Here is a 15494-nt window from a genome sequence, read left to right as displayed (position 1 = left end):
CTTAAATCAACATCAGTACCTTAAGATCGGAATTTGGATGACTTTTCACCGTTGATTTAGCCCGGAATCATCTCAGCCGTCCATTTCAGATCCAGATCTGATTTAAATCTGAGAAGCTACAGTGAGCTTCTTCGTTGATCTCTTCCTCCGCGTTGTTCTTCGTCCCGCGGCATCTCCGAGATTCCGACCCCTTTCCTTCTCCGATCAATCCTTTCAAGCTTCAACCTCGGTGGATAGCTTCTCAGTAGCTTCATCCCGATTCTTTGGAACCGTCTTTGGATGTTTCCTCCGGTGGAATTTCTCTCCCAACATTTCTCTATTCCAGCCCGATTTGGAGGTGGTCTTCCAATCGGTGACTCCGATTCCCATCAGCGACATTTGGAGGTGGTCTTCCAGTGTTCCTGAGCTCCATCCGACATCAAACCATCATCCGCAGCTTCCATCCAGATCCAGAGATTCCGGTTAGCAGAAATGCAGATTTTCGGGCATTATTGGGTTTAGGGTTGTGTTCTAGCTCGCCGGAGGTGGTCCGTCGGCGATTTTGAGCATTCCTTGAACTGTGACGTAGCTGAGATGCTCCACTGAGGTCCAGAGTTGGGTGGTCTCGGCTTTGGCACTCTTGTGTGACGGCAAGAGTGTGAAACTTGTATGGATTGGTTGTGAGTTGGATTAGATAGGGTTTATTTAGTTTTGTTACTGTTTTTATTATCTTAGAACAGATTCCTTTTATGTTTGTTAAGTTCTTATCATTTCAATTTAGCATTTCTTTGTTTGGTTGAAGTTTAATTCATGTTTAGTAGTTGTAATTTTATTGATACATTTAGTTTAATTCTTGTTTGATGCTTAGTTAGTTGTTAAGTTTTCAATTAGGGTTTAAATTCTGCTTTAGGTTAGAATTCAATTGTGTCTTGTTATTTCATATTTAGTTTAAGTGTGTGTTGATGGTTTAATCACACGTAGGGTGACAATGCGTTGTGATTTGATTTTGGCACATAGTTAGGGTTTCGTTTATGCATTAGATTAATATCTTATTTGCTGTGCTTTTGCTTTGTTATATTTAGATTCAAAGTTCAAACCCCCATTTTCATATTAAAAACCCCAAAAATAGGAATAAGAAACAATCCTAAAATTACATCCTACCGTTGGTTCCTCGGATCGATCCTGGGCTCGTTACTACAACATTATTGTTTAATTAAGGGGTTCAGTGAAAAATACATTTGTACAATTTGATTAGCGGATGTGACAGATTTCGCTCACATCAAATTTTGGCGCCGTTGCCGGGGAGAAGATATGCAATGTTTGATAATTTTAGGATTGTTCATTATTTTGAAAACTTTGAAAATATTGTTGTTTGATTGCTTTCATGATTATATATCCATGTGTTGATTTTATTTGTTCCCGAGTCTATTGATTTTATTTGCTAATTGTCAGTGTAAGAACAGGAAATTCTTTTGACCATGGATCCATATTATCCGTATTTTGGAGATGGGATGGAGAATCATTATTATCAGCCTCAGACTCGAATTTATGCGCCTGAATATCAGTATAAGGATGTACAAGAAAAATTTGCAAAGTCAATTTGGAAATGTAATGAAGTTATGCAACAAATGAGAGAGCATCAAGAGCAACAATTTGCAAGGATACAGAATATTCAGAGTCAATTGGATCAGATTGCATCGTCCATCAATCAGTTACAAATGCAAAACTCTAGTGAGGAGATGAATTGTGGAGCGCTTGTCAGGCCTGACCCTACTTCCATTTCTTTGCAAAATTTTTCTAGAATTATTTGTGATGATGATGTAGTTGTTAAAATTTCTGACTCTACTAATAATGTTGTTGTAGATGATGTGAATGATGCAGGTCTTGTTGCAAAAGGTGATTTAAGTGTAGGGGATTGCTTACTGGAAGCAATACCTCAAGGATCACCTGACTTTGATGATGATGATGAAGATGTAAGTGTAGGGACTTGTGCTATGGAGTCAAGCACCCAAGAATCATTACATGAGGTTGAACATTCACTAGAACTAGAACATGAGCATTCATTTGATGAAAAGGAGGTAACAAACACCACTCCAGGTACCTTTCAACATGATAAGGTAAGTATTGTTTGTGATACATCAGAAAATTTCATAGAGGTACTATTTATTGATTTTATTAGATGTGAATCATTCCTTGAAATATCTTTTACCCACACTAACATTCTCCTATTTTCTTTTTATCCCACATGCGTGTGGGAGGTGTTTTCTTTTATTGATGTTGTAGGAGAAATTAAGCTTCCGGAGTGGGTACTTAAACTGAACCGACTTAGACCTCCGGAGAGAATTTTGAAAGGAAAAAGGATTAATAAGAAGAATTTAAGCGGAACCATGATTACTCCACTTCCGAGGTGGCTACTTCATCTAAACCTTCTTCAACCACCGGGAATGAAAGGGGAGTTAGTTCCAATTTTGCTTGCTCTTGCATTTTAATTCATGCTTTGTGTTTAGTTTTTCTCTAATAAATTCGTTATACGTTTTTTTGGTTTCATACTTTGCATTTGCACTTTGTTTTTACATTTTGCATTTGCATTTTATTTCCATACTTTGCATTTAGTTTGGTATACATAGCAATTTCAATTTGAATAAAAGTCTCCATGAATTGTTTAGTGATACTTTTAAGATGGTAAAAGTCTCTTAAATTTGACCATCAACTTTAGGTCATTTAACATGATTGGATGCTTTTCTTGCATTATATTGGTTAATTTGGTGGTGGATTCCATTTTGATTAATTAAGCTTGATTGCATAAAATACCTAGAGAGGACCACTTTAAGCCTATACATGATTATATTCTTTTGTGTGGTATGCACTCATAGCAATTGAAACTCTAGAACTTGCTTAATTTCTTTTCAAAGTCATAATAGCATATGTATGCATGAAAATTGAGGATTTTGTCAATTTTGTTCCCCCTCATAATTTCCAATGTATCTCTCCACAATTTTCTTGAAACATCCTTAGCTAGCATTTTAATCTTTGATCATTTTTGCTTGCCACTCTTCTTTCATTGAGAGTTTTGGATTAATTACTTGATGAGTTAGCTTGACTATGGAGTTGTTTAGTGAAATTTTGAAGCTGAAATTTATGTATGCTGATTTGTGCCAATTGTGTGCCAACTTCTTCTTTAACTTCACAAATCATTGAGAAATTCAAGTTAATGTGTTGTATGCTCAATGACAAATGGTGTATCATTCTTTCCAAGCTTTCATTAAATTGAATGGAATGTCATGAGATTTAAAAAAAAAATTCTGTTCTGGAATTATGGTCGAAAGCTGATGTGTGCCATTGATAGCAATTCCATCAAGTTTGGTGCCACATCCACATTTTAGCTCTTAATATCAATAGATAGAAATCATAAGGGGATGTTTGTTGAGGAGATAAAATGTGAAAAGTCAGAATTCAGAAAGTGAAATCAGTATTTGAGGATTGCAATTGAGAATTTGGAATTGGACAACTGAAATGAATGTATCAATTTCGTTTGTTGTGCTAATTTCTTGCTGAAAGTTCTTGACTGGTTGAACACTTAGTGGAACTCTTAGTTGTAAATTTTCAAATGGTAATATCTATTTTACAAGGAACTGAATACAGATTCTGATAAAAAATCAGAGTGCTTGAAGAATTGAAGTTGTTTCATAGCTCAAGAATTCAGGTTGGTACATTTAATAGTGCCAAAGGACAATATGAAGTGCTGACTTCTTGCTGATTCTGGGTCTGTTTTTGTGAGATTCATTAGCTGATATAAAAAAATCAGAGACTCAAAGGAAACCGGGGATTAGATGAAGCTGTGTATACAGAGCTGGATCTGCTGAAGCTGTTTTCTTATTACTGAAAATGCAGTGCAGTGCAGTGCCAAAGAAATCTGCATGTTTTGTGAAGAATTGCAGAGGCTACTGATCTTGGAATGTTAGTTGAGTGCCAAATATAAGTGATGATAGCAACCAATTGTGAGAACTTTGTAACTATAGAAACCCCAGTAATACACCACAGAAACAGAAGTAGAGCAGAATCTGCAGAATGAAGAATGAAAACAGTGATTAAAGTGTGTCGAGAATTGGAAAGCATGATGTTGCATTGCCCGAGACGGTCAAAATTTTAAGTGTGGGGGAGGGAGCTATTCTTTATAAGTTGATTGAGATTATTTTAGTCTTCAAATGCTGAAATTTAAGTGGAAAAACAAGAAAATTAAAGTGGAAAACAAAAGAGTATCAAGTGTGGAGATAGAGTATCAAAATTTTTGGATAGTCATCAAATTGAAGGGGAGGTTAGCTTGATCTTTTGAATTGGTAATGACAAATGATATTCATCTCTTTTCACATCAAAATGGTCAACTCATCAAGTATATTCCTCCAATACTCTCATCTCCTCAATTCTTCATTGAATTCTTTTCTTTTGTCATTTCATTCACTTTCATTGTTCTTTTTGATTCAATTTCAATTCTTCATGATATTATCCTTTTGATTCATGTATGCTATGTTCTATAGTGGTAGAGAATTAGAAAATAAGCAAGCTTATGGTAGTGAAATGTTATGAGTTGCATTATGAGAGCTCCACTTATACATATATGCAATTTTGAGTGTGAGAGATAGAATAGGTAAATACCTTGTGAGTTTGCAACTTGCTTAATTTTTCAATTGGATTGAAACTACCATACCTACTGATTATTGTTTGGATTGTATTCATGATTGTTTGTGATCTTTAGATGGTCTTAGTTAAATTCTTTTTACTATCTTCTAGGTATTGCTAGGAAATTTTCTATGGAGATGATTTTTAGTTTTCTTTATTTGCACGGGACGTTCAAGACTAAGTGTGGGGGATTTGATAACCATGATTTTACTACATTATTTTGATTCATTTATGCATGGTTTTGAGGTTGATTTTATAGGTAAATCATGGTTACATCACATTTTGTGCATAGTGTGTATTTTTGGACTTAATTGCAAATTATCTTATTTTTGTGCTATTTGATGCTAATATTTGATTCTTATTTTGTAGGCATCAAAGTATCTTGAATTTGGATCTATTTGGACCGAAATTGGGCTCAAATCGGAGTTCAAACGAGAAGATCAAGCTTTGAAGCATTATGGGCCGTTCATCAAGAATAGGAGAGATCTGAACCATCCGTTGAAGATCTGGCCGATCCAACCTAATGGGGAGCAGATCTAAGCCATTGATGAAGATCTAGAAGTTTTGATCCAGATCTGAGTTCATCCAGGCATTGATCCAGCCGGATTAATCCGGACCGTTCAATGAAGACTGTGCAGATCCGGGCCATCCAGTGATGATCTGATCGATCTTACCTACGGGAGGGTAGATCCAGCCGTTAGATCAACATCAGTACCTTAATATCGGAATTTGGATGACTTTTCACCGTTGATTTAGCCCGGAATCATCTCAGCCGTCCATTTCAGATCCAGATCTGATTTAAATCTGAGAAGCTACAGTGAGCTTCTTCGTCGATCTCTTCCTCCACGTTGTTCTTCGTCCCGCGGCATCTCCGAGATTCCGACCTCTTTCCTTCTCCGATCAATCCTTTCAAGCTTCAACCTCGGTGGATAGCTTCTCAGTAGATTCATCCCGATTCTCTGGAACCGTCTTTCGATGTTTCCTCCGGTGGAATTTCTCTCCCAACATTTCTCTATTCCAGCCCGATTTGGAGGTGGTCTTCCAATCGGTGACTCCGATTCCCATCAGCGACATTTGGAGGTGGTCTTCCAGTGTTCCTGAGCTCCATCCGACATCAAACCATCATCCGTAGCTTCCATCCAGATCCAGAGATTCCGATTAGCAGAAATGCAGATTTTCGGGCATTATTGGGTTTAGGGTTGTGTTCTAGCTGAGATGCTCCACTGAGGTCCAGAGTTGGGTGGTCTCGACTTTGACACTCTTGTGTGACGGCAAGAGTGTGAAACTTGTATGGATTGGTTGTGAGTTGGATTGGATAGGGTTTATTTAGTTTTGTTACTGTTTTTATTATCTTAGAACAGATTCCTTTTATGTTTGTTAAGTTCTTATCATTGCAATTTAGCATTTCTTTGTTTGGTTGAAGTTTAATTCATGTTTGGTAGTTGTAATTTTATTGATACATTTAGTTTAATTCTTGTTTGATGCTTAGTTAGTTGTTAAGTTTTCAATTAGGGTTTAAATTCTGCTTTAGGTTAGAATTCAATTGTGTCTTGTTATTTCATATTTAGTTTAAATGTGTGTTGATGGTTTAATCACACGTAGGGTGACAATGCGTTGTGATTTGATTATTGGCACATAGTTAGGGTTTCATTTATGCATTAGATTAATTTCTTATTTGCTGTGCTTTTGCTTTGTTATATTTAGATTTAAAGTTCAAACCCCCATTTTCATATTAAAAACCCCAAAAATAGGAATAAGAAACAATCCTAAATTACATCCTACCGTTGGTTCCTCGGATCGATCCTGGGCTCGTTACTACAACATTATTGTTTAATTAAGGGGTTCAGTGAAAAATACATTTGTAAAATTTGATTAGCGGATGTGACAGATTTCGCTCACATCAAATTTTTGTCACATCCGCTAATCAAATTGTACAAATGTATTTTTCACTGAACCCCTTAATTAAACAATAATGTTGTAGTATTGCAGGATCGATCCGAGGAACCAACGGTAGGATGTAATTTTATGATTGTTTCTTATTCCTATTTTTTGGGTTTTTAATATGAAAATGGGGGTTTGAACTTTAAATCTAAATATAACAAAGCAAAAGCACAGCAAATAAGAAATTAATCTAATGCATAAATGAAACTCTAACTATGTGCCAATAATCAAATCACAACGCATTGTCACCCTACGTGTGATTAAACCATCAACACACACTTAAACTAAATATGAAATAACAAGACACAATTGAATTCTAACCTAAAGCAGAATTTAAACCCTAATTGAAAACTTAACAACTAACTAAGCATCAAACAAGAATTAAACTAAATGTATCAATAAAATTACAACTACCAAACATGAATTAAACTTCAACCAAACAAAGAAATGCTAAATTGCAATGATAAGAACTTAACAAACATAAAAGGAATCTGTTCTAAGATAATAAAAACAGTAACAAAACTAAATAAACCCTATCCAATCCAACTCACAACCAATCCATACAAGTTTCACACTCTTGCCGTCACACAAGAGTGTCAAAGTCGAGACCACCCAACTCTGGACCTCAGTGGAGCATCTCAGCTACGTCACAGTTCAAGGAATGCTCAAAATCGTCGACGGACCACCTCCGGCGAGCTAGAACACAACCCTAAACCCAATAATGCCCGAAAATCTGCATTTATGCTAATCGGAATCTCTGGATCTGGATGGAAGCTGCGGATGATGGTTTGATGTCGGATGGAGCTCAGGAACACTGGAAGACCACCTCCAAATGTCGCTGATGGGAATCGGAGTCACCGATTGGAAGACCACCTCCAAATCGGGCTGGAATAGAGAAATGTTGGGAGAGAAATTCCACCGGAGGAAACATCCAAAGACGGTTCCAGAGAATCGGGATGAAGCTACTGAGAAGCTATCCACCGAGGTTGAAGCTTGAAATGATTGATCGGAGAAGGAAAGGGGTCGGAATCTCGGTGATGACGCGGGACGAAGAACAACGCGGAGGAAGAGATCGACGAAGAAGCTCACTGTAGCTTCTCAGATTTAAATCAGATCTGGATCTGAAATGGACGGCTGAGATGATTCCGGGCTAAATCAACGGTGAAAAGTCATCCAAATTCCGATCTTAAGGTACTGATGTTGATCTAAGGTCTGGATCTACCCTCCCGTAGGTCAGATCGATCATATCATCACTGGATGGCCCGGATCTGCACAGTCTTCATTGAACGGTCCAGATTAATCCGGCTGGATCAATGGCTGGATGAACTCAGATCTGGATCAAAACTTCTGGATCTTCATCAATGGCTTATATCTGCTCCCCATTAGGTTGGATCGGCCAGATCTTCAACGGATGGTTCAGATCTCTCCTATTCTTGATGAACGGCCCATAATGCTTCAAAGCTTGATCTTCTCGTTTGAACTCCGATTTGAGCTCAATTTCGGTCCAATAGATCCAAATTCAAGATCCTTTGATGCCTACAAAATAAGAATCAAATATTAGCATCAAATAGCACAAAAATAAGATAATTTGTAATTAAGTCCAAAACTACACACTATGCACAAAATGTGATGTAACCATGATTTACCTATAAAATCAACCTCAAAACCATAAATAAATGAATCAAAATAATGCAGTAAAATCATGGATAATTTATTCCCGTTGCTAATATTTACAGATTCACTCTTTTTCAAATTTTAAACGGCCAAAATAGTTTCCATCTCGAATTCCGTCGTTAACTGACATTTTTTTTTGTTGTGAGAGGAGCACATAGGAACTTGTTTCATCCGATTCCGAGGTCTCTAGGCCCATCAACCGAGCTTTTAAGAAATTGAATACTTTCCAACGAATCACGAATTCGTTGGAAATTCCCAACGAATTCGCAGATTCATTGGAAATTTTCAACGAATTCGAGATTCATTGGAAAGTTTGTAATTTCCTAAAAACCCGGTTGATGGACCTAAAGACTTCAGAAGTGGATGAAACTAGTTCCTATGTACTTCTCTATGTATCCTGATTTTATATATGCCCTCAAATATTTTTTTACCTAATATATTTTTCTCAGTAATTTTTCAAAAACCAATGTGTCCGAAAAATTTAATTCAGGTTTAAAAATTCAAAAATCAAAATATATTGGCTCTAAAATTTTTTTTAATTCATTGACATAATCATGAGAACTTTATGAAGCATACAATTTGATTTTGCCTCGTTCTGAGCACTCAAACACTATTTTGTAAATCTAACAAGTTCAACTAGATAAATTTGATTTAAAACTCTAACACTTTCAACAAATATTAAAATTCATCTAATTGACCTAGATGTGAAAAAAATCATCTTATGTCAAAAAAATATTTGATCTCATTTATAGAATCAGGACACTAAGAGGAACACATAGGAACTCGTTTCATCCGATTCCGAGGTCTTTATGTCCATCAATCGGGTTTTTAGGAAATTGAATACTTTCCAACAAATCACAAATTCGTTAGAAATTTCCAACAAATCTGCAAATTCGTTACAAATTTCCAATGAATTCATAGATTCGTTGCAAATTCTTACATGCAAAAACACTCTGGAACGAATTTATTATTTGTTGTAAAATTACGACAAATTATGGATTCGTTGGAAAATTCCAGCGAATAATATTTTCGTGGCAATATTTGCGATGAAAATATTATTTGTTGCAAATTTTACAATGAAAATATTATTTGTTGTAAAATTTATAACAAATTTTATTTCTTGTCGCTAACTTGTAACAAAATTAGCGACAAAAAATGTTTTGTTGCTAATTTGCAACGAATTGTTTTCATTGCTAATTCGTTGATAATTTGCAACAATTTATTATTTTGTCATAAATTTTGGTTGGAGAGTTTGGGACGAAAAATAAATTTTTCGTAAGCATTCGTCCCTAAAAGTTTTTAGTGGAAGGCGTTCGATATTGGGGAGGGGTTGGTCGACGATGGGGACGCCGGGGTTCTCGATGGCGAAACTTAAGAGCTGGAGGCTCCATTCATGGTCTTGGAGCTTGTGGATCACGCAGTCGAAGGGGCCCTGCTCGATGAGGGCCCGCAAAGGTCATGGGGACGTAGTTCGGATCCTCTGTCCCCATTTCTCTCTGTCTCCGTGTCTCATTGCCGATCAATAATGGATTAGATTAAATCTCAAGGCATCATGGCATCTTTAAAATATGTGCAGTATCCTCGTGATGTGTAATGATGCCTTGAGATTTAATCTGATCCGTCCGATCGACAATGGAACACGGGGACAGAGGGGAAATGGGGACAGAGGATCCGAATTGATGGGGACGAGATCGATGCCGCGGTCACGAGCGGTGGCCACGAGAGAGGGTCGGGCCGGGCCGGATGAAGTTCTGCTGCTTCTTGGGCAAGAGCGCGTAGCCCACCACGAACCGACGATCGGAAGGCTCAACCATGGTCAAATTAAGATCCAAAGAAAGAGGGCCGCAAACCCCCACCCACCTCGATCCCTGATCGCAAGCGAAGTAAGCTGCATTATCGAACAAAAAGAAGAATCAACCAATGATCGATCCAATGTTGCTCGACGTAAATCGCAGATCAAAACTCTTGAAAGCATGAAAAGATTAGGGTTCATACCTTTTCCAATCGCTTTCCAAATGCAGAGAAGAGGACGGAGATGATGGACGGAGAGTTTGCGAACGGTGACACGAGAGAAGCAATTTATAGCCGAAGCGGAAGGGTGTCGGGAATGAGATCACTCGCGGCTATCATTTCACGCGGTGGTAAACACGGAAACGAAACCACATGGAGCAGTGACTGGAATAGGAGTTTTTGTGTCCGTTGGATCAAGATTCGACGGATTTGATCGAGCCACGTTTCCGTGTGAGGAAAAAAAGCAAAATAATAAAATATTATTTTCTCTTATTTATTTGAAAGAGGAGTTTGTGATTTAATGGAATAATATTTTTTACAATTTTCTTAAAAAATAAATAAATAGGGGGAAAATAATTTTGGACTACAAATAAATTACAAAAAATAAACACAAATTCAATTTTTTAAACGTCCATTTTCACTTTTGTGATTAAAGGAACTAATGGAACAATAATTTAAATAAAATAAGCTCTAAAGCTATACTTACATGGAAAAATTAAGATGATTTACCAAACCACGTATCTGATCTTGCATATTATCCAAAAGATATCCATTTTGAAATTGACCAAATTAAGTACTCTTCCCATTTTTTTCCTATAATACCCTTCTTACTTTTTATTTTATTTTTTTTTCAAAAAAATCTAATCTCCCAATCCTCCTCTTTCATCTCCGTTTCCTTCATAGACGGAGCACCAACGACGGTTGTCGGTCATCATTGCTTGGCCTCCGCCCAGCAGCGTAAATAGACAAGGCAAGTCAGCGATGATGGTCAACACCGTGGATTTTAAAAGGGGCACTGGAGGTGATCTTTCCACATCATTTCATCCCAACTTCATTCACTTTCTTTTCATCATCTCCACGCCCTTGCATAACATTTTTATATTTTCAACATTTGTTCTCTTTTTTAAGTTTCTTGTTATTGTTAGAGATAAAGCCCAATGAGTCGGAGAAGTTGATCATGAGAGGAGAAAAATTAGCGCTTTCGAAGGACGAGACTGACTTCGTCGATTCTTCGTTGGAGGGTGACTCCCATCACAAGAGTGTCAGTGCATCCCCAGTGGCGAAGTAAGTTTTTTATTTCGGATTAAAGATCTGAACTTTGTGTGTTTTAAGGAGGTTTTTTTTTTTTACCAGTATTTGTTTGATGAAATGTCAAGGCAGATGACGATGGAAGAAATGGAGGAGGATGGATGAGAGATTAGATTTCTTTAGAGAAAAAAATAAGACTATGTATAATGTATATATTTGATCAAGCTTACTTAATATTATGCATACTAAATTTACACTATTAGGTCCATGTCACTAGTTCTTCATGAGTATGAAGTATCATTAATTCAAGCATTAAAATAATAAATTCCACTTATGTTAAATTTATGTAACTTTACAAAAGTTTATCAATTATGATATTTATAACGAAGAAAATAATTAATTTTTCATAAACGAATTAACATCTAGCAATAATATGTTGATGATCTTTAGAAGATTAGAATCTTCATGTTGTTAATCTTAAGAAACTAGCAACACATTGTAGTAGCTACGAAATCGTAACTACTACAACTACGAGTTATAATTTTGAGAAGTCATAACTTTTGAATAGGGTTGAACTACAGAGCACATAATATATCAAATCGAAGCTCATTCAAAGAACTTCGATTTGATATGTTGTGCATCCAATGGTTTAATCTGAATCAAAAGTTATTACCTCTTAAAGTTAAACTTGTAATTGTAGCAGCTACGGTTTCATAGCTGCAACAGTATGTTGAATAAATTTTGAAAGGCCATAACTTTTGAATTGGATTGAATCATTAGAAGCACAATATATCAAATCGAATATCTATAAACAAGTTTCGATTTGATATATTGTGCGTCCCTTAATTCAATCTCAATCAAAAGTTATGGACTATCAAAATTTAAGTCAACAATATTGTGTTGCTGATCTTCAGAAGACCATAAACTCTTCATGTTGCTGATCTTAAGAAACTAGCAACACATAGTAGCAACTACGAAATCATTGCTACTATAATTACAAGTTATAACTTTGAGAGGTATAACTTTTGATTCAAGTTGAACTACGGATGCATCAACACGTTGTAGCAACTACGAAATTGTAGCTGCTACAATTACAAGTTATCAATTTTAAAAAATGCGTTAGGCGGGCGGTTGCCCGCCGCCTAGTGCTTGGGGGCCTAGGCAAATTTTTTTCTAGAAAAATCTTTCCATATCAATCAGTTGATCGATCCGGTTGGGTTTTCCCGATAAACAGAACCGTGTTGAATAGATCAGCTGATCAATTCAACACTCTGAATCGACCAGCTGATCGATTTGGAAGGGTTCTGTTTGTCGCATACTCGTAGAATCCTTTCGAATCAATCAGTTGATCGATTCAACATGCCGAATCGATCAACTGATCGATTCGGCAGGGTTCTGTTTGTCGCAAAATCCTGCTGAATCGATCAGTTGATCAATTCGGCAAGATTCTGCGCAATGCATATAATCCTGAAACTGATACATAATAATCCCAATAGATAAATGGAAATAGAAATACCGAAATAGCAAAGTACAAAGTATAAGACCAAAGTACAAACTACAAAGTACAAACTGAAAGTCTGAAACTAGAAGACATACAAAATAGTAAAAGTTTTCTTACAAGCCATAAAATAACTCATAACCCTAATTCTTCTTCTAGTTCATCTCCATATTTCTCCAACATTTCTTCTATATCAGATTCAAACTCAAAACCCATGGCATCATCTTCCTCTTCTTCATCCGATACAAATTCTTCTTCGTGAAGTTCTCTGACATCTTCAATATTTGTCCCAACATCTTCATCTTCACCATCAACAATCCATCCTTGTATCATAGTTGCTTCACTGGCAAATAGCACATCTACTCCCTTTTCTTCTTGTCTTCTCTTTTTGTTTATGATCTTGGTATTAAATTGAACATAGACTAAGTTGTTTAACCTTCTGGTATCTAGATCTATTTCTTTTCTTTGTATGGATATACATTAAATAAATATATTAATTATTAAGTCAATAAGAAATTACTAATTAAGTACTTACCCCCTCAAAAGTATAATTTCTCTCACAACCGGAAGAACTTGTAGTCAAAGAAAGGATTCTTTTAGCTATCTTTTGTAATTTAGGTGCACCATGTCCAAAAAGTTGCCACCATCCAACTAAATACAAATAAATCAAACAATAACAATAAGCAAAATCAAGAAACAACAAACAAGTAATAAAATAATAAAATAAAGTAAGCACTTAGTTCTTACTCAGATCGTATTTCTCATCATTTTTTGTGCATTCAATATAACCAATGGTCTTCCAAATCCCCCTGTTTTGTTGATATACTTCAACAACTTCACATTTACTACCTCACTTGAGCTATCAATATCATTGGGAAAGAATGCTTCAACACAAGAATAAGTCATTTGTCACCACTTCTTCACTTCGTATGCTCCAATTGAAGGAGCAATAAGGATTCAAGAGGTAGGACGCCAAATGTAGTGGACTATCAAGCCGATTACGACTTTTCTCATCAATAATATCAATAATTGAACGATAGTGAAGCTCTTGATTTTTGAATGTCACTTTAATCTCCTCTCTCGCTCTAAGTAATTCTCCATATACAAAACTCATAGATGACTTCTTATCCCCATCAACAAGACGAAGCAACTTAACTAAAGGGGCAAACACCTTCAAACAAAAACTTACTCCATTCCAAAAAGAGACACTCATAGCGGTATTATGTGTCACCTTCCCCTTTACACCTTTTGAATGTTTGCATGCATTCCATTCTTCACTAGCAACCATAGATCTTAGTTCAATTTTCTTCTCCATCAAGCTTTGCAAAGTTAGAAAAGCGGTTGCAAATCGTATTACTTCCGGCCTCACTATGTCCATTTTTTGGTAAATGTTACGATCCGCAAGTGCACAGATTCGTCGTCAGTAATATATAAGATTGTTGAACCACAGGGACTGTTGACTAAGCACTAGAGATGTTGCAAAGTAAGTTATCTAGACGGTCGAAAGTTGGCTTTGGCTCTTGCAAACTAACGAGTGTGATTTAAGAGAGAAAGAGAAGGATGAGAGAAAAAAGAAAGAACTGATCTTTAGATGGAATGAGCTTCGGGAGATGGATTCTAGGATTTCGATTTCATTGTAATACTAGGAGATACTACATAGATTGCTTAGTTTCTACCCTCTATGTCCATCCTCTTGTAGGAAGTTAGATTGGTCAATATCCCTAAGTATCGAATAGAGACGATCCCTGTGAAATCCTGTAACGGTTAACCCCTGTCACTAGGGCGCCTCGGTAGATCACAGGAATTCGTGTCTAGTAAATAGCAATAAGGATAAAGGTAGATGGTATGGGTTCCTACTTCCTTATGGAGGAATTGCCTCTCCTTTCAAGAGAATGTCGTAGACGTCCATGAACGGGTTACGCTTGTCACTAGGGCTCCTCGGGTATATGATCTAGAGCACTCTTTCTACGGGAGCAGCAATTCCTAAGGGATTGTTTCTCCTTTTAAGGGAACGTCCTAGACGTCCGGAAATGGTTACCCCTGTCACTAGGGTACCTTGGTCAATACGCTCTAGAGAATCCCCTTTGTGGGATTAACAATTCTCCACATCAATCAACGAAGCATGCATAGTCACACACACAACTCATCAATATGAACAAGGCAATAACAAGTCATTGAATAGAAATGCTACGAATCTACATAGTTCTACATCTCCATCATATTACAAATACTTTCTGATCCTAGAAAAGGATGTCTACTCCATTATGAGGGAAGAACAACCCCAAAACATAAAATACAGCATACTTACAACCCTTGATGTGAGAAGAGGGGGAAGAAGAGATGCTTACCGAGGTTTCCGATGTCTTGGAGATGCTCCCTTGCTCTGGAGATGGATGGAACGTCGAGGGACAGCAGTGGATGAAGCTCTAGGGTTTCCCCCAAAGGGGAAAACCCTTTACCAAGGAGACAGACGAAGTCCCGAACCAAGAGATCCTCAAAGAATAGGGTTCTTGACCCTTTTATTCCTCCTCCAAGCTGCCCAAGAAAACCAGGATTACAGCGGTCCGGTAAACTGGGATTTTCACCCATTAAACTAGGTTTTCTCGTGATTCACCCTAAACTAAAGTTGTATCCCTTGAAATTATCTTCAATCTGATACTTGGATCGAGCCATGGGTCCAACCGAG

The 15494-nt window shown here is 36.8% G+C and overlaps 1 pseudogene; it reads right to left on the bottom strand.

Moving 5' to 3' along the window:
• Positions 1–13141, bottom strand: part of LOC122048342 — a 29166-nt pseudogene extending 16025 nt beyond the window's left edge.
• Between the last annotated feature and the right edge of the window lie 2353 nt (positions 13142–15494).

This window comes from Zingiber officinale, chromosome 2B, assembly GCF_018446385.1.
Source record: "Zingiber officinale cultivar Zhangliang chromosome 2B, Zo_v1.1, whole genome shotgun sequence".
Classification (NCBI taxonomy): domain Eukaryota; kingdom Viridiplantae; phylum Streptophyta; class Magnoliopsida; order Zingiberales; family Zingiberaceae; genus Zingiber; species Zingiber officinale.
The sequence above is the reverse complement of the archived record's forward strand: the minus strand, read 5'-3'. Positions and strand labels throughout refer to the sequence as shown.